Raw genomic sequence first — 24,854 nt, forward strand, 5'->3', positions numbered from 1 at the left:
TTAATTTCACACTCTTCCTTCACGTTTCTCCCAGCATAACTGTGACCCACCTTTGTTAGCATCTAACTTTTGTCTTCTATCAATTGCAACAATGTCAAGGGCAATTATGGCTTCCATGCCATCCAGCACACTCATACTTTGTTTCCTTCTCCCTCTATTATTTGTGTCAGCTATAAAATCCCTTTTCATTTGGAGGCACTGTTCAAAGAGAAGTAAATGAAAGTATCTGGATAATTCTGGAACTCGATTTGTAGCAAAACTTTGCTTAATGTTGTTATTCTTCTCTTTTGTAATCCTTCTAAATTGAACAACGTTGCAAGGAGGCCTTCAGCCCACATGGAACATGAAGACCGAGAACTCCATTTATGACAATGACTGGTTTCCTCTCCCAGAGGACAACATTTGCTATGGATTTAGGAAACATGCTATTTAAACATAGTATGATAACAATTTAAGTTCTACAGTCAGACACACATTTAATGCTTAGGATTTGTGAGGAATAACAATATTTTTGATCCTCATGGAGCCTACATACCTATTCCACCTCCTCTGGGAACTGGTCTGTGTTCATCTCTTTAGCTTTACGACAGCCTCACTCACAGAAGCCTTACATTGCATGGTCTTGACTTTTCCTGCACTGTGGATTATGCAAAGTCTGATCTTTCACCTTCTTCCTGTACCCAAGACAGGATCTGCACTGATTTCAAAGAAAAATTCCATTTTCCTCTTAGATGACCAGGAAGTAAATATACTAAAATTTGTGTGAACTATGCGAGTCCTGAGGAAACCGGCTGATAGTAAAGAGAAAGGATAAGTAGTAAATAGGAAGGACAAAGGAAGCAACTGGGGAAGTTTGAGTGTGCTGGAAATGCTCCAATTTGAAAGGAAACTGGTTTGAAGGCACAGAAAAGTGCCACTAAACAGCCCAGAGGATTTGGCTTTGAAGTCCGAGGCTCTCCATGCACTGCTTCTGGTGAGACACGTCCACAGGAGCAAAGGACACCAGGTAGTAAGCAGCCAATTTGCACACGAGTGGTCACACAAAAATGTTTAGAGCTTAATAAGTTGAGGAGGAGGATGTAGAATGGGAAACCGGAGCTGCATGTGGCAGACAACTGCACCCTGTTGCAAGGAACAGTGCTCTAACAAAAGGAAGCAGCCAGACTCGGACGTGATTTTTCGCTCAGCTACAGTCGCATCGCTACTGAAAACCATCATCGTAAATGCAATTGCTTAAATAGTCATTTCATACCTCAAACAGCTTTTCTATTTCTATGAATATACTTTAAAAACCAAATGGCAAGTAACTTAGCTGATACAAAAGTAGTGTTGTGCTTGTTCTCAAATGCAACTTTTGAAAACAAGGAAACTAAAATGAAAGAAATATGCAAATCGAGCCTTATCTCTACACCCATATGCTTACAATGCATACACTCATTTGCTTTAGTATTATCTACAAATGTCCTCCAGTAAAGCTCTAAGCTGGTGACACACAATTAAACCCACATCTGTTAAATTTTATACTCTTTGTCCTTGATAACATCATCCTTTTAACACTATGCTTTTATTTAACCATTTTTAAGCCCACAAACAAACCCATCTGCCACTTAATTACCATCAGTCAGGCGAAGGTCCATTCTCACTAAAAATGCCCCATGTGCCCTGTGAGGAGCTCAAGACAGACGCACAGATTTTCTCCAGCCATGTCTTTCGACCGCAAAGATAGGAGTCAGGCAGAACAGCAGTTATTTTCCCCTTCTCTTTGAACCCTCCAATATCCTCCAAACAAAAAAGCTACAGCTCTGTAAGCATCCCATAGCTAATCTCAGGGTAATTCAACCCAACAGTCAACAGCATGCAAACCACAATTTTAATCTTCCACTGAGAACATTTGACAAGGCAAGGGCCTAAATTAAAAAGAACTGCCAACATGGAAAAACACGGCGCTGTGTAATAAACTGAGAATGAAGCAACTACTAAACTAGCTCACAAATCTGGTATTAATTAATTGACAGAACTGACTTCTACACATCATCTAAAAATCAACCATCTCTGAAGATATATTAGAGAACAGTGAGTCTGACTGTTTTTAATTCTTGCATCTTGTAGCAGAGATTAAAAAGGATGAAATTATGATTAAAAATTATTGTCATAATATCAATGACATAATGATTAATGTTATAGCTACTTAAGTGCATAACAGAACAGCTTTCTTCAGAGAACTTGCTTTTTGTAAAGAGTGGTTTTGTGAAACCAATCTAAATATTTTTGTCCTTGATTTATTACATAGTTTTGCATGAATACTAGCACACAGGAGCCTTCCAAAAGGATTCCGAAGCTTCTGAATCAACTGCTATGAAACAAATGCTTTCATGTAGCTTAGGCTTATCCTAATGAGCCAGCTCTAATGTCCTTTACATAATAAATTTCTTATCAGTTGTGTTTCTCTCTTCTGTAACAGCGAATCATGATACTGGAAAACTGCCTGTTTACTTGCCTTTTCTTGCAAAATAAAGTATCAAACACATCTTAGCCTCATTTTCTATGCTATTTGGAAACATTCACTCCAGAAAAGGAAGAGGAGAATATGACTTTGGCCTAGGCATTGTCCAACAACATCCTGTAAGGGAACAGTCACAGAGGGCACACAAAATGAGGACATGAATGCAGCACAGAGAAACTTTTATATTTAACCAGCTCTGAAAATGCCAAACACATGGGTAAAAGAAAGGTCCTCAGAGCAGGCAAAAGCTAAACAGCAGTGAAGTTTATTTTCCTTTTGCCATTTTCTGGGTGTATATATATTTTTTTAAAATAACCAAATAAATTTCACAACTTTTATAAACTTCAGGCATATGAAATTAATCAGTCTACAAGCTACAATTCAGCAAAACAGGCACAACCCACTGCTAGCATATCGGTTGCAAAATTCAGTTATACAAAACCCCACTAATCTTTAATAACCTCGACAGCAGTTATTATTTAACTAAAACCAAAGTGTCCTCAGGGGAGGCACTTCATTTGTCTGACCTGCAAATACAACTCTCACTTGTCCATTTTAGTTTTAATTGCAGACAGTCTACATGAAGAAGACAATGTAACTCCCATGACTGAGGAAAACCCACTGAGAAGGTTTTTTATAGCTACTACCTTCAAGGGACAGTCACTCCACGAAGTAACTTTCGCCTCTCCCAAAAAGTATGTGATTAATGGGGAGACAGTCATAAAAAAGATTCAAGTGGAGTTAGCTAAGCTGATCTCTATCATAAATAGAAGGCATACAACACAACCAGAACTCACAAACTTTATGAAGCACCTTGACCAAATAGTTTATTCCCCTGGGTGAAAGACTGCCATTGCTCACGTAAATAACGAAGAAATGAAAGACACAATATAACACGGACTAAACCTTTTCCCTCCAGAGAAAATCAACTTTGTATTAGAGTGCCTCAATTCCTATAAATCACCCAATGACTTCATAATGTAAGAAAGTACACATTATAGTATAGTCTTTACATAGGCTATTTTAAATTTCATAATGTGAAACTTAGCTAACATCTCAGGCTAATACACTCTATAACTGACCTTTGAGTAACTTTATGCCTGAATATACATTTTTCATACATCGCATGAAAAATTATGTGAAAGCCCAGTGACAAAATAGAAGAATTTCAGAAGTTTAAGTAAATCTAAAGCAACATTATGTCACGCACAGTGACTTGACAAAATTATTTCTCATGAGAAATCTAGCAGGGAGGAAAAGAACGTAACCCTTGAATCCCAGACGTGAGCAAAGGTTAGGACCATATAACGAGACAACTTACACATACCTATTTCTGCAAGAATCCTTGTAGCAGTAAAAACAGGTGATCCTTGCAGGGAGTGGGACAGAGACCACACCAAAGTGCAAATAAAAGATACAGAATGGGAAACCATAGCAATGATAACAAAAGCATGAATGAGAACAACTGTGCAAGGGAAAACTGCCCTTTAAACCTTCTCAAAGCTGTTAACACATGAAAGACAAGGGAAAATCCTTCTCCAATTTAACCGTACTGCACTTAAACAGTAGAAGCAGGAATAAAATCTCCATTATAAATTTAGTGTCAAGTAGCAAAGATAAATTGAGAGAAAACAGTGCTCACTGTGTATACGTAATTGGAGTCTCTCGTTTTTCTAAATAACTGGCATATTTGACTTCTCCCAGCAGGAGAATGTGCATCAGTAAAATAGAATTTTAGCCTATTAAAAACTACAATGTTCAAAAGAACATTGCAAATACTTTACAAGTGCAGCAAAGGCCAAGCACAAGTATTCAGAAGTTTGTAGACTGAGTCACATAACAAAAAGATTAGGAGTTGGCTCCCAGCAAGGCAAAAAAAGAGATCAAGTGGAAATTGTAATGACCTGAACCAAATGCTGAAGGAGAGGAGTCAGATTAACGTGAATGCTTTTAGAAAAAGCAACTGACTGAAAAATAAGAGGTCATGTGTTGAGGTTTTGAAATGAACCAACCTACAAGCAACCGCATATTTTTCTCATAATAGATGGCTAAGAAAAAAAAGGACCCCAGTAAGAGAAGGATGCCATGCCCAGCACTGCTGTGGAGGGCTGCACACCTCTGTAGACAACACAACCTGAAGGGACAGGCTGCAACTCAGTGTCTTCTGGTTTGGAGGACAATAAGAGACTAGGCTGCTCAATCTTCTCTACCCTAAGCTCCATCTCGCACCTCTGTACATGAAGCATGACCTTTTGATAGGAAGGGATGCTGGCATGCAGCCAGTACTGAGGGGAAAATGTGGTACTGAGAAAGACATATAGCCTATAGCAACACACGGCTATGGCACACAGTGAGCCCATAATAGAGCTTTTTTATTGCAGCCTAAAGAAATGGTTCAGTATGTACACAAAATACTATAGTATGCCGCTTTTCTATTCTATACGATATCTGTAGAAATAGAAAAAATAATCTATGATTCCTTTTTCTTATAACAGAACATATATGAATTTTCTAAACTGTATCGACAGCCGGATGAAGCTCTTGCTCTTGCCTAGTAGCCCAATATCTGGTTTATAGTTGACTATCACACATGACACCAAGTAAGAAAGCTATACAGTGCATTTCATAAAAAAAAAAATAAGTGAAAATTAATACCCTCATCTTTACAGAGATTATGATCTTCCCCCAGAGGGATTATTGAATTGCCCTATTTTATCTTACCATTTTCACTTTTTAGGACTTGACAAAACGTTCCCAGAAATTTTTCCATTAACTTCCATGGAAATTGAGTTGAGACCTATATTGTCTTGTATTTGGAGGTTTTGTATTCTCTGAATCAAACTGTTCCTGAAATGAATAAAAGCCTATTTGGACACAAGGAAAAGCGTATTCTAAACATTTATTTTCTTGTGAGGTGGTGGTTGCTTCGGTTTTGTTTGTTTGTTTGGGTTTTTTCCATCAAAAGAATTGTCATCTTTTAAATAAATTTCCAGTTCAGTATAACAACAACATTGAACTAATTAGCAGTACTGCAATATCCAAATCTGATTATCAGCAAAGATATGGTACATGGCCTCCACTTTTCCTGCTGTTTTCAGGGTAAGGCACTGTACGTGACAGAGCGTAAAAGATTGCCAAGTGCCTGTAACAGGCAACAGCCAATGCATCATCCCAGAGCAGACCGGCATGGAATAAAGGATTGGAACAGACCTCCCAGGACTCCCTGTGCAGTCCCCTGCCACTACTCACCATTCATCGGTTAAACACTTCCTAAATTTATCAAGCTATATACTAACACACAAAACATTTTCTGTTCCTACGCTTTCCCCAGCCCCTCCTGAAAGTCTGTTTGCAGAAGTTCATTTCTGTGATGACCTGCACATAATTTCCACAGTAAATGACTATTTTCACTATTTTCAAATAAGCTGTTCCACCTCTGGAAGTTCTCTTCCTGCCACACCACTATCACTGCTTCAGCCAGTTTCCTACTCCCTGAACAATACTCGACCATTATCTTTTGTAATTTTATTAGTAATTCCTCATTTGAGGTACATTCTGAAGTCCAAATACAGTAGAGCAACAGATAGACAGAAATGGATGTACAGGGCTGAAGTTTGTTTTTCTTTCATTTGTTTTGGAGATCAGCATTTTCCAACATCCAAAAATACCACTTTTTCTTTTTTTTTTTAACTGCTAAGTCTCCATTTCAATTCCTTCAAGGCTTTCCTTACACTGAATACGCTTTTGAGGTGGTAGTCCACAGAGATGCCTGGAAATTCACCTTCCTGTTCTTAGACTGCAAGTTAAAAATGGGTTTTCATCTCTGACCTAAAGAAATTCTTGTCCCCTCCACGTACAACTTCATTTGATCCCTTCAGCACAGGTCCGAATTAACCGATGTCCTCAGGTGCCCTGAATACCACACACATAAAAGGAAGACACTTCTATTTTTAGATGAAAGTAAAACAAAACAAATGAAGAAAAAACAAAATCCAGGAATATTTTATTCTTTACATTCGGTGTTTCTGCTTTGCTTTCTCTAGTCTAACAGAAGCAGAGGAGTAGCAGACATGAGATGCTGGGGACTGTGTTTGGGCACTGTACCTTTACAGAAGCTTGTTCTAAAGAATTTCCTATTTCAAATACTTCCTTTTAATTCAGGCAAAGTGTTTAAGCGTACGAGCATACTCTGTCAAGGAAATTTGCTCCAAATAATGCTCTCAACACAGAAAAAACAGAAGCATATTGATAATGATTCAAACAGAAAATACAAGCACAGAGTATAAACACAGGAAATATAAAGTTAGAGAGCAAATAATTTATATCAGAAATTTTACAAACCCTGATGACAAACAGATTTTCTTCAGAAGCAAATTCCTCAGAGAAAGATAAGTGGACAGGGAAAAACTGTCTATTTTCACTGTTATTTTCATAAACTATTATTTTCATAATAATCACTATACATATTGTCAAAAAATGCTGGCACATTTCTCTCTGCTGTTTTTTTTTTCTTGACATTACTTCAACATATTTTTCCTAATTTCCAGTTGTTTTTCCCATTCATTGACTTTATACCTGTTATTTCAAAGCCATTTATTTGACGTCTTTATTGGAAAAAACCTGACATGAAATGCAGGTGGAGTGTTCATGTATTTGCCCAATCATTAATGAAATGCCACAAGACAGAGATGAGAAATAAAACTTCTTGGCAAATTCCCAATTCTTATATGCGCATTCACACAAAAAGTAGTGATAACCTCAGTCAAGAAAAACTGCGTAACCTAAAGGTCAACTCCTTTTTATAATTTTAAATCCAATTACTGCAATGTTATGAACAAGTGCAACATGATGAATTATATATAAAAGGTTTACTGATTAGTATCTGAAATAATAAATTTACTTCATTAATTTGAGGTCTACTTTTATTCATTTGGAATTTTGGTAAGTCAAAATATTTTTCTCTATTCTTTAAGAGGAAAACAAAAAAAGGACAACATACTGTGCCAAATGCAGCTTCTCCTTCACTGAAGGTATTTCCCGGTATAAACCTTCTGGAGTTTCCTCTCCTTAGTTTCTCACATCTAAAATGAAATAAACCACACTTTTAAAACTTAATTACTAGTACTATTGTAGCATGTCCTTTGTGGTATTCTGCAAAACTTTTCATCATTCACCCATCTTGTTATAAGCATGTGTGTAAGAAACTTTGAAACGCTGAGACTGTTTCAGAGAAACAAGAGGAAGTAAGATATATGTTCTTCTTTAACTAATGATGGTATTATTTCTTTCCCAGACCTAGCTTTCCCATAGTTTCCCCTAACATAATAATATGTTTGGGTATGCAGAATATTGTAGTAAAATATTTGATCTAAAATTGTTTTCCTTCAAGGGCTGGCCTCAAACATTTTTGTCTTTGCATATTTGAATATTGGGATGGTAAGGAGAAAAGGAACACAGTATATCAATTCTATAATAGACTTTTAAGTACGTGCATTTAAAAGAAAAATAAGTCTCACAACTAAATCTAAAATCATATTATTACTAAATTATTTTTTTTTATCCTTCTGCGTACTGGACTACAGAAGTTACTCACCGTATACAAGAGGCCCTGATACCAGTCCGCTTTTAAAACATACTAACAACTGCATTGAAGTATTTCCATCTCTCTGTCAATATTTCATAGACAGGAAAGGGCAACATAGCAACTTGGCACCTCTGGTTCTGAAAACAACTCTAGATTTCACCCACTTAGGACAGGGTCCCTCCACATCAGGGAAAGTACCTATCTGACCCTCACAGAGGTGCTTTTACAAATTTGGAAATTCTAGGTGATCACATGCAGAGGTGTCCCTCACTGTTTATCTGCATTTAATATTCAACCTTCTCCCAGCCTGCATGGCCTAACCCTTCCCTGTTGGGATGACCTCAAGTAGCCAAAGCCTTGGAACTAGGTCAAGCAACTATCTTTAAAAAGATTCCAGAAGTAATCTCTTCTTTCTCTTGTCAATGTGAATAAGGTCTTCTTTACCTCCTGTGGCTTTTCCCCCTGTAAGAATTTTCTTTCAGCCTGTGTCTATACCATGCTTGGAACACCTGAGCTAACAGAAGTCTAAGTGAAATCCATCCGTATTTTCTCCTGACTGGCTCAAGCACAGTGCAGACCTGGTGTAGCTACATTACGTTTAGATTTACCGTAGTGTACGGCAGTGCATGGGGATACACAGGCTTAAAGATCAAGGATCCACTAGCTCTAAATTACATTCCCATTAACAGCAGAGGCAAATGACGATTACATTGGGGAGGCAAGGGCTGCACTGTCTGGATTTCTGAAGAGCTACCTGCTCTCTATTTTATTGTGTGTGCTGAGATTCCAATCCATCTATGCTCCACTGGGGCAAATTTTCATCATCGAGGCATTTATTTCTTTATGGGCAATTCTATCACTCCTCTTACCAGCAACAGTCTATCATACTACAAAAGAGAAGAGTTGTTGGGAGGTCATCCAGTCCATCACACCACTCAGAGGATCTATGTAAGCCACAGGCAGTTTGTGCAAGACAATACAGAAAGCAAGTCAGAAATGAGTTATTCTCTTCAAAAGAGTAACTGTCCTCATACCAGCTTTAATGAATCTTATCTGAAACATGGCTAGCATTTCTTCCCAATAACAGAAATCAGAGGTCTTTCCTCTCCCCAATTCTTCCTCTCCTCTTTCCAGCAGTTAAAGGAAACTTTCTTCCCACCCCCTCAGTTTCGCATATATGAAGATCTCACTGAAAGGAACAAAACCAAAATGCAATTGCTGGCTGTGTTTCCAAAAGCTCCGTGTCCAATTTGTGCAGTCTCAAGGTCTACGACTTCAACCAGGCTTCTCAAAGCAGTTATTTAAAGGGGTTTTTAAAAAGTGCCTGTTTTGTGAAGGTTTTCAGAAAAGTTTCTGAAGGTTTCCTTGGAGAAACACACTGGATTGTCTAATTAGCGTACCGCTCCCTAAGTCATGCTCATCTGAAAAGCCAATTACCTGTTCTTAAGAGTACCCTGCCATTTGATTTAGTGTTCTTGATCCTAACTGAGAGCTCTGGAAAAAATAGCAGTGAGGATATAAAAAGATATTCAATAGTCAAGCCATTTTAGACATCTGGAACAACAGCTGTCTATACATGTTTTCACAGCAGTTTGCATTTGGAGATTTTACTTATTTATCACTGTATGCAACACACAAGCTTATTCATGCAATTCTAGTGACTTCAATATTACTCCAATTTCATTCTATCATGCTAAAAACTGCCTTATTAGCTACAGACCACACACATTTCACGTATCTTTCTCTTCGCAATCAGGCTAACAAAGCTCCCCTTGTGTATTATGCATACAAATAACCACCCCAGGGATTCTCCTCTAGGGTAGTTGTCCAGGCACTACCAACCTGAAACACGAGTTTAAGTATGATTTAACTCTACTAATGCTTCTTTTCACCTCTTTTTTTTTCTTCTGGTGGTCACACACCTCTCATTTCCAATGTAGCTCCCTTGTCACTGTACAACACACAGAGAGCTTTCACAAGCTACAGCTCAAGCTTGACTCTAACCTTGTCACAAAACAAGACGTCAATACCATCAGAGGACTACTAGCTTTGTTGTTTTTCTCCTACCATGAAGGCCTTCTTTCTTCAAAACTGAGCACAAGTGACATTACACAAATCTAAAGCTGCCAACATTCTTCTCTTTTTGCAACACTGTGTAACGTTTAAAAGAGAGATTAGTAAAAAACAAATACGTAGAGAGGAGGCTGAAACAAAGGCTGACCACTCAGTAAAGAAAGAAGCAGAACTGGTATCGGAGACACCACTGACAGCTCTGGCTGAACACTTTCTGAACAACCTCACCACAAGAAATAACCTAAACAAAAGGCAAAAATCACAAAAATGTTATTCTGTTTTCCTCTATCTTTCTCCTCTTCAAGAATTCAACATCAATCTGTCTTTAAGTATTACTAGCTTCTTCTTAAAGGGACTAAAAATTATCAGATGAGATAAAAATCCATGTACACCTGTTCATCCATCCACGCAGCCCCTTCCAGTATTTCCCAGTTATTGAAAAAAATGTAAACAGTTATGCTCTACTCTTAATAGTATGGATTGTGGGATCTATTCCTCCTGTAGCTTTTTGGAGCCTTAAGGAATTACATTTTCTTTGAGTAACATTTAAAAAAAAAAATTACTATCTTTTTTCACCTACTATGAAATTGAGGATATAAAAAGAATGGCTCATGAAATATTAGCATGAAAAATCTTTTATCAAGAGCTAGCTGGCTTGCTGATAAACTGTCTTGTGTAACCCAAATACTGGCATCTCCCTGTGGTCTCTCAGCCCTGCTGACACCCAGAATCCCTTCTGCTCCCAGCATCCCTCCTCCAGGCTCTGCACTTCCCACACATGACAGAGTCTGGGGGACGCCCAAGTGGAGAGCAGTAATGGATAGTGACCACAGAGGAATAATAAGGAAAACAGCAGTGTTTGTAATTTCATTAGTAACCATAGGTGGCAATCGCATGTGACTGTATGTAAGAAATACGTTCCATGTAGCAAATATGAAAGGCTATGAGGCACAAGTTTTCATTGCCGTTACCCAAGGGGCTGACAGGATGGCAGCAAAGACAATGCCAGAGGAGCCTAATGTAACTTGCCTGTAGGAGACCAAACCCAGGCTGGCTTTGACACTTTTCTTTAGCTTGGGTATCACTCATCTATACTCCAGTCTTCAGTGCAGAGACACCTAAGTATTGCCATTACTACATTCAGTTCAAATTTGACAATTTCTTTTACAACTCTGAAGGCAATAAATTTAAAATAATAAAATCTTGATTTAAGGTACTCTGAATTTTCAGGGAACCACACAAACGTATCAGAATGCCTGGATTTCCTCATGAATTAGGTGTATATAATACTACCTTGAGAGCATGTTCTGAATGCAGCATCTCCTCATCTTCAAAAAAACTGAAGGAAGAAATTAAAATTAATTAAATCTGCTTTTGTATTAATCAGGTTTTGTAGACTGTTTTTTCCTAAATAACATTATTTCGCAAATGTAGTAATGAAAGCACCTCAGAGAGACAGCAAATGGCACTAACTGTGCAGAAAAGCCATGAGAAGAAACATCCAGCAAGCTTACAAGATCCTAAATGAGAAAACTTTTTCTTCAATGCCGAACATACCTAGTCTAATTTAAAAAAACGTATTTACAGAATTAAGATAGAGAAGCTTATTTTAAGTAATAAATTCTCACTACACAATATAATGACCACAAACATTTTGAGGTGGCTAACTTTAAAAAATAATTACCTAATTCTAAAGTCACAGTCTGCAGTCATTTATTTTTGGGAGCGTGGTTGTAATTACATATATCCTTTTTTTAAAGTTCTCGTAGATTTGATAACTTAGCTTTGCCTTGTCAAATTTCAACAATGACCGACTGAACTTTTAAATACTGAACCCAGGAAGCACGTTCTCAATGCCAGCTGCTCGTGTGATCAATGCTGTGATCTATAACATCAGCTCTGTTTTGTCACTGTAACAGAATAACATTGCAGGTGGTTTTTTTCAGGCAGGGTCAATTTCACACCTGGTTTCAGCTCTGCTTTCAAATCATCAATATAATTTACACAGAAACCTGCCAGCGCAGAAAGCCATACTTGTACACATTTCGGTAAAATATTCTGTGGCTTATTTATCCTTATAGACATAAATACATAAAGACAAACTTGAATGGCTATCACTGTTGAGATGTCTCTGTACTTTCAAAGAAAGCTAAATAACGTAACTCTGGACACCCCCTCACCAACACCCTCCCACCCCCCAGTTTTTAGACACATCACTTACTAGGTTATTTCCTCTTCACTTAACAGATACGATACAACTTGCAATGACCTCCTCTACAGCACTCATGACCATGAAGCCTTCTTCCAGTCCTAGAAAAACATTCTGTTGAACTGGTTCCTTGCTCATTTATTCTGACGTGTGATATCAGGACAGCTTATTTTCTCATTTCAGATAACACACACTCTTAGAATACGTTTTCATGACGAGTCATAATCACTTGGGTTTGCATTTGTTTTCTACTTATAGTAAGGAGTGTGGCACTTTCCAAGCTTGTCATCTGTGGATATACAGTTCTGTGCACATACAGCACATGGCATACAAAATACAGCTTCCTTGCTGTGCTTGCTGATTAAAAGTTTAAAGGCTGTTACTGGTATGGGGGGTTGGAAAGAAAGATTTGCCGTAATATAGAAATAGCAAAATGACTGGAATTAGCCATATAAAAGCATGCTTTCTCCCCCCATTTATAACATTTCCAATTGTACTCCTGAAGCTTGATACTATAGGTAAACAAAGCTGTAAAATATTAACTACATTCATTAGGGCACACAGAAGAACGTTTCATATGACAGGCCAACTAAGCAAACGGAATTGAAATTTCATCTTTAAAACGCAGCAGATGCTGTGTGCTACCGAAACAGATCCAAAAGAAAATTTCATGCTGGGAAACAGCTGGCTAAAATTCCATAGTTGTCATCTTTTGTAGAAAAGTTTGCCTCAACCAGCAGATCGGAAATGCACTCAAACCTACCTAAGCTGCAAGTGTTAGTTGTTCACATTCAACTCAAAGAGCTGCAAACGGATGCACCCAGCTGAAGAAAAAAACGCACAGAAATCAATCCTCAGTACTATCTCTAAAATCCTCTCTCCATTATAAAGCAAACCAAATCAAGCCATGCAAATCAGAAGTTGGAATAATATTGTCAAAATATCATCTTGCAGAAACACAGACAGTATACAGCTGAAATGCAGAGTTTTGATGCTACAATCAAGATTGAGGCCAGGACGCACACTCTAGAAAGTATTTTCATAGAGCAGATTACCGATATACAGCTAACATGACCCAGTCTTTACCAAAGTTGTTCAACAAAGCATAACACTAAACCAACAAAAATAAAAATTGCCTTGAAATGAACAAATTGTACAAGCAGCCTTTCTCCTCCTTCACGAATTTTTCAGGGAAGCCAACTGAGAGAATTAAGCGTCCACACATGCCAGCACCCACCTGCAGTCACTGCTGCACTGAAAGGATCTTCTACAGCATTTCCACAGACTGAAAACAGTAGGTGTTGTTGTTACTTCAGAGTCTGAGCTTTCTGGCTTTTTTTTTTTTTTTTTTTTTTTTTTTTTTTTTTTTTAACAGAGAGTACCTAAATTACAGAATTTCTATTTTCATTACAGTATTTCTATTTTCAATGAGATCAGTAAGTACTCTCAGACTCCTGTAATTAAATTTAGGAATAGCATAAAATATTTGAAGTACTCGTTCTCACAATGTTTTCTTCTATATCAAAAGGAAAAATGATGAGTTCAGTGAAGTAAATTTTATGCAGGTACACTAGAAGGCCACAACATTTAAAGATGACCTTTGCAATGGATGAAGAGCCAGGATATCTGGATTCTGTTCCCAGCCCTTACAGAGATGAGGCTTCCAGCGGCTCTTATTTCATCTCTAATTGCCTGCCCACTGTAAAAATTAGGAAGTTTTATTTATATCTGGTAAAGCACTAGTACTACCTGCCCCAGCAAAGTACATGTAAAGTCACCTGAAGGACTGTCTGGAAGATCCATAGAGGTCCCAAATTTCAAACCACTGCAACTTGCCAGGAGCGAGGAAGAAAAACACTACAGGAAGTAGGACACTTGTAAAACACTTAGTTAAAGGTCAGGTTTACAGAAGTCTGTAGTACTAGGAAGGCAAACTCAAAAGTGACTTCCTGAAAACTCCTGTAAGTGCTAGGCAGCAGCCACATGGGCCCGTGTTTCATAAGCGCATTATTTTATTTCAAAGTGCTTTCATTGCCTAGAGCTCTATCACTTCCCACGCCTCAGGACACGTCAGTTGTGACTAAGCTCACAGATAGGCCCTGGAGAAGCAAAACTTGAGATCCTTGTGTGTCTCCTTGAGATGATCAATCCTGTCTTTAGAAAGATTAGTGTGTAGCTCTACAATCAGGTTCTAGAGAAAATGCACTAGTATTTGACATTTTGTCTTAAAACATTGCTGCTCCTGAGCCTTGTCATAGGGTAAAAGTAAGACTATCAGAGCCTTCTCCCAGAAAGTGGAAGACGGGTTCAGTTTCTCATTTTCCCTGAAGAGGTTCAAAGGCACAACTCCCATTCCCTTGTCAGTGAAGCCACCTTGAACGTTTCAATTTGATGATGTCCTTATCACTATAAAGCAAAATCTTCTGCTCAGGAAATAAAAAGGGAATGGAAGAGGGAATATGGGTTTAAAGCAAATATACAAACCCCTCTCCTCTATTTTGGTTGCCATAGCTTTCACTCAAAAGTGATCTTTTCTGTTTTGCTGAATGAGAAAAACAATGGAAAATAGGCACGTGTTCTATCTTAAAAAAAAAAAATAATAATCAGAACCGTTAAGAGTGAGTGATTCAAATAGCGTAACAGTCAAAGCTGAATTGTCCTTCAGATGTCTACTCAAAATTTTCCCAACAGCTTTCATTTCTTCACAATATTTAAGATGAAAGAAATGCAACAAATTGTTCTTATACTGACAGGGAAAGAGAATACGTCCTGAACCACTCGCTCAGTAATAAAGTGGGTGTGACAACCTTCCCATCCCCTCATATTTTCCACTTTTTCTTGCAATGTAGCTACATTTTTTTTCCTCTACTTGAGCTTCTTTTTGGCTAGACAAACACTTTGTTGTGAAACAAAAAACATGACTAGAAAGGACTATCACACCACAGTCAATGTCTCCTAAGCTAAACATATGTAACCTCCAAGGTGAAAACTGCCCATGTTACAGAGATTTCAGCTTTCCAAATACAAACACGCCAATAAATGCACATATTTCAAAGAGAACCAAGCAAAAAAGATGACTGCCACGGGTAAGAAACACAAGAAACACAAAGTTTCCAATACACTTTTTGCAATCACTTCATTTTAACCAGCCAGTATCTCTTTTGCAGAGGAAAAGAAGAAAAACCTACAGAAATATCAACCTTTCACAAGCGTTACAAAAGTAACTTTCTAGTAACGTGCTTCAATGCCATTTTTATTGACTACATCCTTTAGAACAGGATTCTCCAAACAGCAACCCAACTCCAAGAGAATTACACAAACGTGTAGGTAGCTTAAAAGAAAAATTAAAAAATACAGACCGTATCGTAGGTCCTGACACAAGCCTGCATAGCAGAATTCTTCCTAAACACATCATGTCAGGTTTTTTTTTCACAGGTTCCCAAATATTCCTGTTTATTTCCCAGATCTGTTTTTAAAAACTACGCACTCATCTGAATGCAGCAATTTTGCACAGAAAAGACTTATCTCTGTCTGAAATACTACGCTAGTCCTTCCAGCAACAACTGCATGCTTAAACACAGCATGATTTTATCAAACACTGCCAGTTTTTAAATAATTATACTCTGGAAGAACCTTGTTACTATTACACTACTCAACCAATTTTAAGCAACATAAATGTTAAAAATGAAATAACCACTAGATTTTAAATTTGCAGCTGATTTTAGATTTTTGCGTGGAGTGGGTGCTCCTAAATTTATGAACTGCATTTATTGATTTCAAGTATACGAAGAACCAAGCCTCCTCCCTCCTGCTGATATTCATAAAACTGCATTCAGGATCTCCTTTAAGTCTGCTTCTGTTGTACAACACTCTTGCAAGGCAACTCTTTAGTTCCCTCTTTTGTCTACAGAACAATCGATAGAAGATTCCTGGAGGGAAACACTGTGAAGTAAAGGCATACTTTTATGAACCCTCGTTAAAGCTGGCTGTGTTACTACAGGAGATTTCTTATGAAGAAAAGGGAAAGAATATTATTGCTCCCTATCTGCAAAGGCAAAATGTAACCTTATGAGGGTATATAACAAAAGAAACGATACAGATATTCTGAATTTGACCTGTTAATATCGGCAGTTCAAAACGCTCAGTTAATTTGTCTCACTTCCTCCCAATGCAGAAGTACCCCTGTTTCTTTTAAACCAAAGTATAAAGACACAGAAATTCTGGGCTGGCAGAGTCTTAAGTGACTGGGCAAAGGAGCAAGAGGCAGCGCTGCTCAGCGGATGAGCAGCTTTGCCTGCGACTCTGCAGAACACCTTGCCCCCACGTGCCTATTCACAGCCTGCCAGTGCACATCCTGATTCAAATCCTACTCAATGATGATGAATGATCAGTCTGGGTCTACACTGTAAACAATAACAACAACTGAAAAGGAAGGATACCATGGTGATGAGACCTACATCACCACGTAGCCAAGACAGTGCTGTCTCCAACACAACCGTCCACTCGAGGCAGAGAGGTAGACGGTACCCTCCATCCACCAAGCTCAAAATCTTTGATAAGAAGCGTAACTTTTACAGTCTGCAGGTAGCTTCTGCTACGCTATTCTTTAGCACAAGCACTAGTACATTTTTCTTCATTTTTTCCTTCGCTTACAATGTCCCTCTTCTTTTCCTGCGGGGATATAGCTCTGCTAGTACATTTTCATTTACTGAGCCCAAGTCAACGATTGCTGAGACAAATGTATTTAGAAATAGAAAGTGTTACTCTATTCGCCATTGCTAAAAGATCAAGCACACAAAATATACACACATTTAGCTTTTGAAGGTACACCAGCTTCTTGAACATCAATGTTATTGCTTAAAATTGCTGCACTTCCTGCAAACCCAAGAACCAAGACTGGAAGAAGTTAGCAGAAGCAGTTTTTCCCTCACTGGTGTACCTTGGGCTTTTGAGAGCATAGTGCCTAGAACTGGCACCGAGACTACCCTGTAAGATCGATCAGGCTCTGATCCCACAGGAACAACCGTGCACGGGCTCTGTTGAGACTGATAGGAAAAGGAAAACACCTAAATCAGCTCCGATTCAATGTTGCTGGGTCGCCCTGGGACCAGAACAATGACACTCACAGACCCAGCCGCGGAAGGAATAGACTCCCACTGTGACCAGGCCAAGCCAGTATCACCACCACGAGCAGGTGCCTTGCACAGCACTGTGTCATTGCCCCATCTACATCTATCAACTTGATGCACATGAAGAAACGCTAACCCTGGAGGCTTAACTGGCATCAGATACAGCACTGTGTGGACAGAAGGAAGGATGGGAGATGTTTGTCAGTAGTGTCTGCAACCCAGAAAGATGAGATTTTTCTCTAGCTGCCCCCTCAGGCTGCCCACTCGCTCCCCAGCACATCAAGGTTCACCTGTAAAAAAAAGACGCAGGATAGGACAAGCATTAGGAATGGAAGTTGTGCCATCAGGGTACGTTTCCCAGCCCTATTTAACAAGATTAGGCTGGCCCTGTGCATGTGCTACTCCTGTCCCCAAGGACAGTGCGATCACAAACTTTACATTTGTACAGCCATCACTTCGCTGGCCACAAATTGAGAAAACAGAACTCAACTCACTGCCAAATTAATCATAGAACACTGAGGCAGCGTGTCAAAACAAACAGACAAGCAAACAAAAACACAGACCCAATTAAAAACAAAGCAGAACACTTCAAAATCGCATGGAGCACATCCAAGCCGCATGAAAGAACTACTAAATACATATATAAAGGTATAAAATGAAGTTAATTTTACTTAAGCATTATTAAGAGCACTTGAATTCAATTTTATTAGCACAGTGTCTTGATGGACATACACTAATTTACTTACAATTTACATTACTATCAAAACTCTTGTATTTTCTTCATGCAATACTTTATTCTGCTAGTCAAATAGCAACTTCTTGATGCATGGAAACATAGCTTATACTAGGTTTTTGTGTTAAAAAGGATATTTTTTACTATAATATTTTTTCTTTTATAATAAAGTTGCCTAAAAAAAAGACAGCAGAAGAAGAAAAAAAGAAATCCTCAAGGACAGTAAAAAGCATTGTGGTCACCAAGGTGCGAGTAGGAAAAAGCAAGGCTACCGGCTGTCATGCCGTCGGTACCAATGGGAGTCAGCGCTGAAGGAAGAGCACCTCTCTCACTTCAGCTCTTCCCTGAAACCAGCTGCACCGTTCCACAGCCACGTATCCAACATCCAGTCAGGCTTCAGGCTCCCAATATTCCTTAAATGACCGCGACAAGATGCTGGGGAAGAGTGGACCCCGTATAGTGAAAGATGGAAGATTAAAAATAATACATGCATTTTTTCCTCGACATTATCTGCAATTACGTCTTTCAAAACTCATCATGGATGTCAAACCAGAAGATACTTCAAACATCCTTGACTGCCTTTTGGAAGGTAATTAGGCTGATGTCTTACGAGAGTAACATATTGTGATACATTGCTAAATGCACAGCTCCACAGTGGTGTGCGGTCTACAATGTCTTTCAGACCTGCCCTGTTTAGTATGAATTATTTTCTGTGCTGTGAAGAAAAAAATGGTGTGGGCTTTCCAGCTCATTAGCAAATTGGATTTCTGTGAACAACTTTAATTGTAAGAATTTCTGTATTCCCTTTGCATTTCAGTATGCCCTCACAATTCACCTGTTTGTCAACCTTGTTCACACAAATGAGAACACACGTACGCTGTTAACATCTATGATCATCTGTTAAAGGCACACAACTCTGATGCAGCAGCCACAGTCATCAAAATAATAAATAATAAAGGGAGGAATAATAAAAAAGAGAAACCAAAAACCACAAACACACAAGCAGAAAAAGGGGGGGGGGGGGGGGGGGGGGAAGAAGGAAAACCATCCTGAGAATAACAGGTTGTTTACCACAGTAAAACGAGTGAAAAAAAAGAAAAAAAAAATCCGCTATTTCTGCCTATTGGCTTCAATTACAGGAAAGGGAAGAGAGCACTTGAGATCTTGGAGCTTCACAAAATGTTCTAAATATCAAGATGATCAAATCGACATCCATGCCAGGTGTTTTGCCACAGCTTATTTTAGCCAACATTCTTCTAGAAACACTAAGAGGTGATGACCCTGATGGGGATATCAGAGAAGCATGGTTTACTTCTGTAACAGAGGCGGTTTGGAAGAAAATACAGTACTGTGCAGGATTGCACAGAGAACAAGTAGGGAGTGAGAATTCAAGCCATGTACGCTCTGACAGCTTAACACAAAATCCTCCAGTCAACCGCTTTTTTTTTTTCATAGAGAGAGAAAGATTTGAAAGTGTCACTTCAAGTTGGATAAATACAAGGCAAAAAATACCCTGCTTAGGACAAGCTCCTTTTTGGTTCAGACAAAAATATTGCATCATCCTCTTCCCAGAGGACCAAACGAGTCAAAAGCTTACCAGACAGATTCCTTGGGATTCTACAGCTCTGTGATAGCAGCAAGCCTTCACAGCAGATCCATCACCTTCCCTGCTAAAAAAAGAAAAAGCACGGCAAAAGAGGGTGAAAGAAACAAACAAACAAAAAAATCTTGTCTCGAGTCGACCACATGTGGTAAAACGGCTTCTTGAAGCCCACAGATGTCCTGAGCCGCAGCAGTAGGCCCTCTTCTGCCCAATGCATTGCAGAGGAGGAAGAAAAGCCCAAACGCTGATGCTGAGAAAAGATGTTGGGAGCTGTTTTCTCTCAGGTGATTCAGTGTATTCCTGTACTGCATGGAAGGTGCAATGCCGCCTGCTCATGAAGGGAGGTGGAGCTCACATATCTTCCTCCACATGGGGCACAGCCCTTCTCTGGGGCTCTGCAGGGCCTGTTTGTGACAGAGGGTGATAACTACCAACACCAAGCTCCTGCTCGTATTATTAAAAAAATGCCTTCTGTTGTTTTGCTGTCAATGAGTTCCTTCATACTCCTAAAAAGCATTTGTTACTGACAGGAACAGCCAAATGCTGGAAGATGAGAATTAGCTTTCATGAGTGACTCTTGTTAGGAAGAATTTAATTATTTGTATCGCAAACACTCACTTAAAAGAGCACCCAAACAGACAACTCTGAAATCCCAGACACTTCATGGGGCTAGAGGGAGCAAATGCAGGTTGCTTCACTCGCAGTGGGGAAAACCTGTTGCAGATCTGCGTCCCTCTTTCATACAACGAACAAAGGAGGGAAGCAATTCAAAGAGACAAATATAAAAATATCGCTGAATTGTATGTGACATATTTCAAGGCTCAGTCAAATCTCTTTTCACTTAGGTATAAAAAAACCATAGAGAAATTCTCATAATCTCAAAATGAAAAACCCAGTGTTATCATGTTTCTTGATCACCCGTGACATTCAAAAATGCTGCCTGTTTGAGATCCCATCAAAAGTTTCTTTAGCCTATATTCTTTCAAAAGTACGCTTCAACATTTAGTGGCAGCTTTATGAATCTGAAAATTTTATCTGTTTTCGCAAGCTAGCCATTTTGAAACAGAAATTCCAAGCACACTTTTGGGATAATATCAAATGTGCGTAATGAGTTTAATTTTATGAAGTGATTCCTATTTATTTCCCCCCTCAGGAACCTATAATTTACCAAAACCTTTCTTCAACCAAAGTCTTCCATGTCAGTTATGTACAGAGATAGTCGTTAATCTTCTATACTGTGTGCCAACAGACCACACACTCATCACTGACAAAGCGAGACTGAATTTTAACAGGCTTTCAGCTGGAGCAGAGAGGATACTATTCATTAATACTCAATACTACCAGAGTTACAGTCCCTATTCACTATAGTTCAAAATGGATGTGTTGCTCCGAACGGCAGAAGGAAACATCATCACTCAGCACCTCCTCCCCTGTCCAGCTCTGCCATGGCAGGCACTTTCCCGCAGCACCAACACTCATTGAGTTTCTTCTGCAAGGCTTTTGCTACCTGACCATGATTCACCTCTGGGAAGAACTGGAACAGGCTTGTATTTTCATCAGCATGGTAGTGCCATGGCATGCAAAGGCAAACAGAAACATTTCACAGTCACTCCTGAATGTGGAAGGTGAAAATTCACAGCACCTACTCATTTGACAGCGTTTGGATCGTCTCTCCACAAAGGTCCATTCCAAATCAACCAGTCTGGTTATGCTGGCACAAAATGTGTATCTGTAATTCACCAAACCCTCAGTTTTTAACTTGTAACTAAACCCTTATTACTTTTGGAAGATTCCTCCTCCCCCTCAAATATTGACTTTTTGAGGAAGCGAAAACAAAAAATACATTAAAAGAAATAATTTATTAAAACAAAAAAATGCTACTCACTTAATGGAAAAGACCTAAGCCAAAATTTTGAGAAACTTAAACGCACAAAGGTTCTTACCTATGTAATTTGAAATTAAATATATCACCTAACAGTGGCAAACACCCTTAAAAGTATTGTGTTTCAGAAGTGCCCAGCACGTTGCAGTAGCAGCCCCAGCTTTAATACGGTGTACACAAGTGAGACAAATCAAACCGTGTCTCCTATAAGACTGCTGTATCTTGCCATGAATGCAGAGGATATATTGGGAGAGCATTTAATAAAAGGACTGTTAAGGAGAAAAGGAGGTTGAAAGCAGAGGAAGAGTGTGTATCTTAGGTATCAGAGTGTATATCTCGGCTCTTTCAAAGGAGGTCTGTACATTTTATCAGTGCTTTCAGAAGCAGCGCTTAACTTTCTTGGCAAAGAAAACCCTATTTGTCTCCGGTAGTAAATACACTGCAGGTTCAAAACTGGTTTTGGAAGTTTGTCCAAGTGAAGTTTTCCGGAATAAAAGGCATCAGTAAAAGCTCAGCAGCTTTAAAAGAGCAATGTCATTACTTTGCACGTGCAAGGCCTTGTGCGATGTATGAGGATTTACCCCCAAATCCTACTGACCTCATTCGATTCGTATACTCTCTGTAAGGGTGGGTATTTTGCACCCTCACAAAGTAGTATCTACGATACACTGTGCTAAACTCACACAGAGCTTTCCTAGAAAAAACCCAACACCTTCCAATTAGATGCCCAACTTTTTTTTATTACTGCTGTTTCTGAAAGCTTTGATAACATAATTTTTCCAAACCATAGCTCTATGGACATGCACCAGAATGCAACAGCACAGCTTCGTACTTTCACATATTTAAGTAAAACTAAGACATTTAAAAATTAAGAACTGAGCAAGCTACAATACACAAAAGAAATCCCTCTGTATTTACACATAAAGATGATTTATGCACACCTGCATAAGGAACACACACTGTGTAGTGATCAAAGCACCTGCTTCAAAATAATCCATTAAGGAAAAACGTCAACTGCAAAAAAAAGATGTTACAACTTCGCTTTACGCGGCCATAGGCCGAAAGCATCAGGAAGGAGCTGTGAAACACAGCTGGAAGTTTTTATGTAAAGCAGTGGACCATCTTTACATTTTGTTCCTCAGAAAATGATGAAAGGTCCCAAGGGGACAAATGCAGGCCTGGAACCCCACTGCCACCCCTAATGGGAACCACATGGGGTCCCTCGAACAGCAGGGAAGTGGAGAGCACTCACTGCTTGCCAGGACCACAGCTCTGCTGCCTGCAAACCTGTAGAAGGTGACTCCTCTGCAATACTTTATTGAACTTCATTCAAAGAATAATTGTGACTAGTAACTTTTAAGCAATGCTACTTTGTAAATCTAACTGGCTTCAGATGAATAGTCTGCATTTCTCAGTAAATGGCAAGGTCTTTGCATTTTTAACTTCAGCATCATCAGTTTGCTCCCGTTCCCATTTGAAGTCAATTTCACAACTGCCATTGACTTCAGCAAGAATAGAATTAGATCCTAACATATTTGCATGTCAAATCTCTTTTCTTGCAGTTACAGTGTTTTCATCCATGACATCTGCAATTTAATGGTGCATTTTCTATGAAAAAGCAATGCCACATTTCTTTGAAAGGCAGCATCAATATAATAACATTGGCCAAAATAAGGGAGATTAATACCAAAAAAAAAAACCCTACGCTTGCAGTAATGCAACTCTACAAGGCTTTCACTGATAATGAGAAAATAGTCCACACAGGGTTTTCTTTCACAAATTTCAAATAAATAAAATACTCTGAAGCCTACTAGAAGAACACTGGGAACAGGATACAGGCCAAAAGTAGTACAGACTCATGCACAGAGGAAACTTTAGGCATGCTTCCAGCTTTGAACCTGTTGTAATCCCAGAGCAAGTCAACCAGAGACAGAATATTACTGTGGCTCAACATGCTACCAAATACCAAGGATATCTAACCCGAGTTACTGCCGCTGCAGAAAGCAAGCTGGGAGAGGGCACCTAGCTTGGTGGTACTACCATAATGGAAACTATTATGATGCTGTAGGTAAGTGAAGTTAATCGGGTTACTTCATCCCCTGGTTTGGACAAAACACACAATACTTTTGAAATACACACACAACCTAAAACAAAACAGAAGGAGTCTTCCTTGTTCACAAAGAAATTAGATCACTTGGTACTGAACAGGATTCAACACCATTTCCAGTGTACCAGTTTCTTCATCAGAAACTTGGTCTGATCAGTTTAATTCATAAATATTGTAGAAGCAGCCCTTGAAGTATGCCTGAAGGGGAATCAACACACCAGATTAAACGAGAGCAACAAGTCACCATCATTGACAATGTGCAAAGTCATACATGTAATCCATTCATTTGAAGACATAGTTTATTTTAAATTAGTATGAAAAAAATGCTTCTGTTGCTTACGTACTATATCTTTAAGAAAAAACAGTCATTTAAAAAGCTGTGCTAATTCATTAACTACCCATGCTTTCATGGCTAGAAGTCAAAACTTTAAGAGGCCTGTGCATGTATGTTTAATCTATCTCTCCAAGTTCCAGAATTTAGGAATGAATTTAAATCAGTTTGACATAGGGTTACCTCAAAACTATTGATTATTTTTTTATACATTAGCTTATTTTGTAGATTTACTTTCCTCAATCACTGAAAAAGTGCATCTGATTTGTCAGTGGTTTCCTCCTTCTACCTTTCCAACTAACCCCAGTCATTGCCTTGAATTGTAGAGGCACGCCACAGAACACCTCTTAAAGCAATTCTGCTGTTCATCTGAATTCACATGAACCATTTGCAAGATTAAAAATAAAACATGAGATATTTCTGGATCACATATTGATCATTTAATTATTTTCCATTTTAACTGCATGCTATTTTTGGCACAGAATATTTATGTTGGCTGAACATCACAATCTTCTAAAATATCTATATGTCAAAAGTCAATTATTCAAGTGACAGCATTAATGTTTACTTTCTTTTTTAATCATTATTAACTCTGAGGTTCTGATTTCAAAAAAGATATCTGAAAGCAGTAATATAGTCTTATTCACCAAAGCAATTTTCATCTTAGTATCTGTAGGTTGTGTTTTGATCCACTTCACAG

General features: G+C 38.7%; 1 protein-coding gene across 6 annotated transcripts in view; it reads right to left on the reverse strand.

Annotated features, from left to right (window-relative positions):
• Positions 1 to 24,854, reverse strand: part of PCDH15 (protocadherin related 15) — an 827,643-nt gene that overhangs the window by 543,098 nt on the left and 259,691 nt on the right. For 3 of the 6 annotated variants that reach the window (XM_054204838.1, XM_054204854.1, XM_054204841.1), the window contains one exon: positions 7,503 to 7,584. The exons of 1 other annotated variant lie outside the window; for it this stretch is intronic. The gene's annotated coding sequence lies outside the window, so the exon portion shown is untranslated. Of the gene's footprint in view, positions 1 to 7,502; positions 7,585 to 19,828; positions 19,902 to 24,854 lie in introns of all 6 variants that reach the window. 2 more of the 6 variants (XM_054204840.1, XM_054204837.1) reach the window with 1 other exon arrangement.

Source organism: Rissa tridactyla, chromosome 6, assembly GCF_028500815.1.
Source record: "Rissa tridactyla isolate bRisTri1 chromosome 6, bRisTri1.patW.cur.20221130, whole genome shotgun sequence".
NCBI classification, from domain to species: domain Eukaryota; kingdom Metazoa; phylum Chordata; class Aves; order Charadriiformes; family Laridae; genus Rissa; species Rissa tridactyla.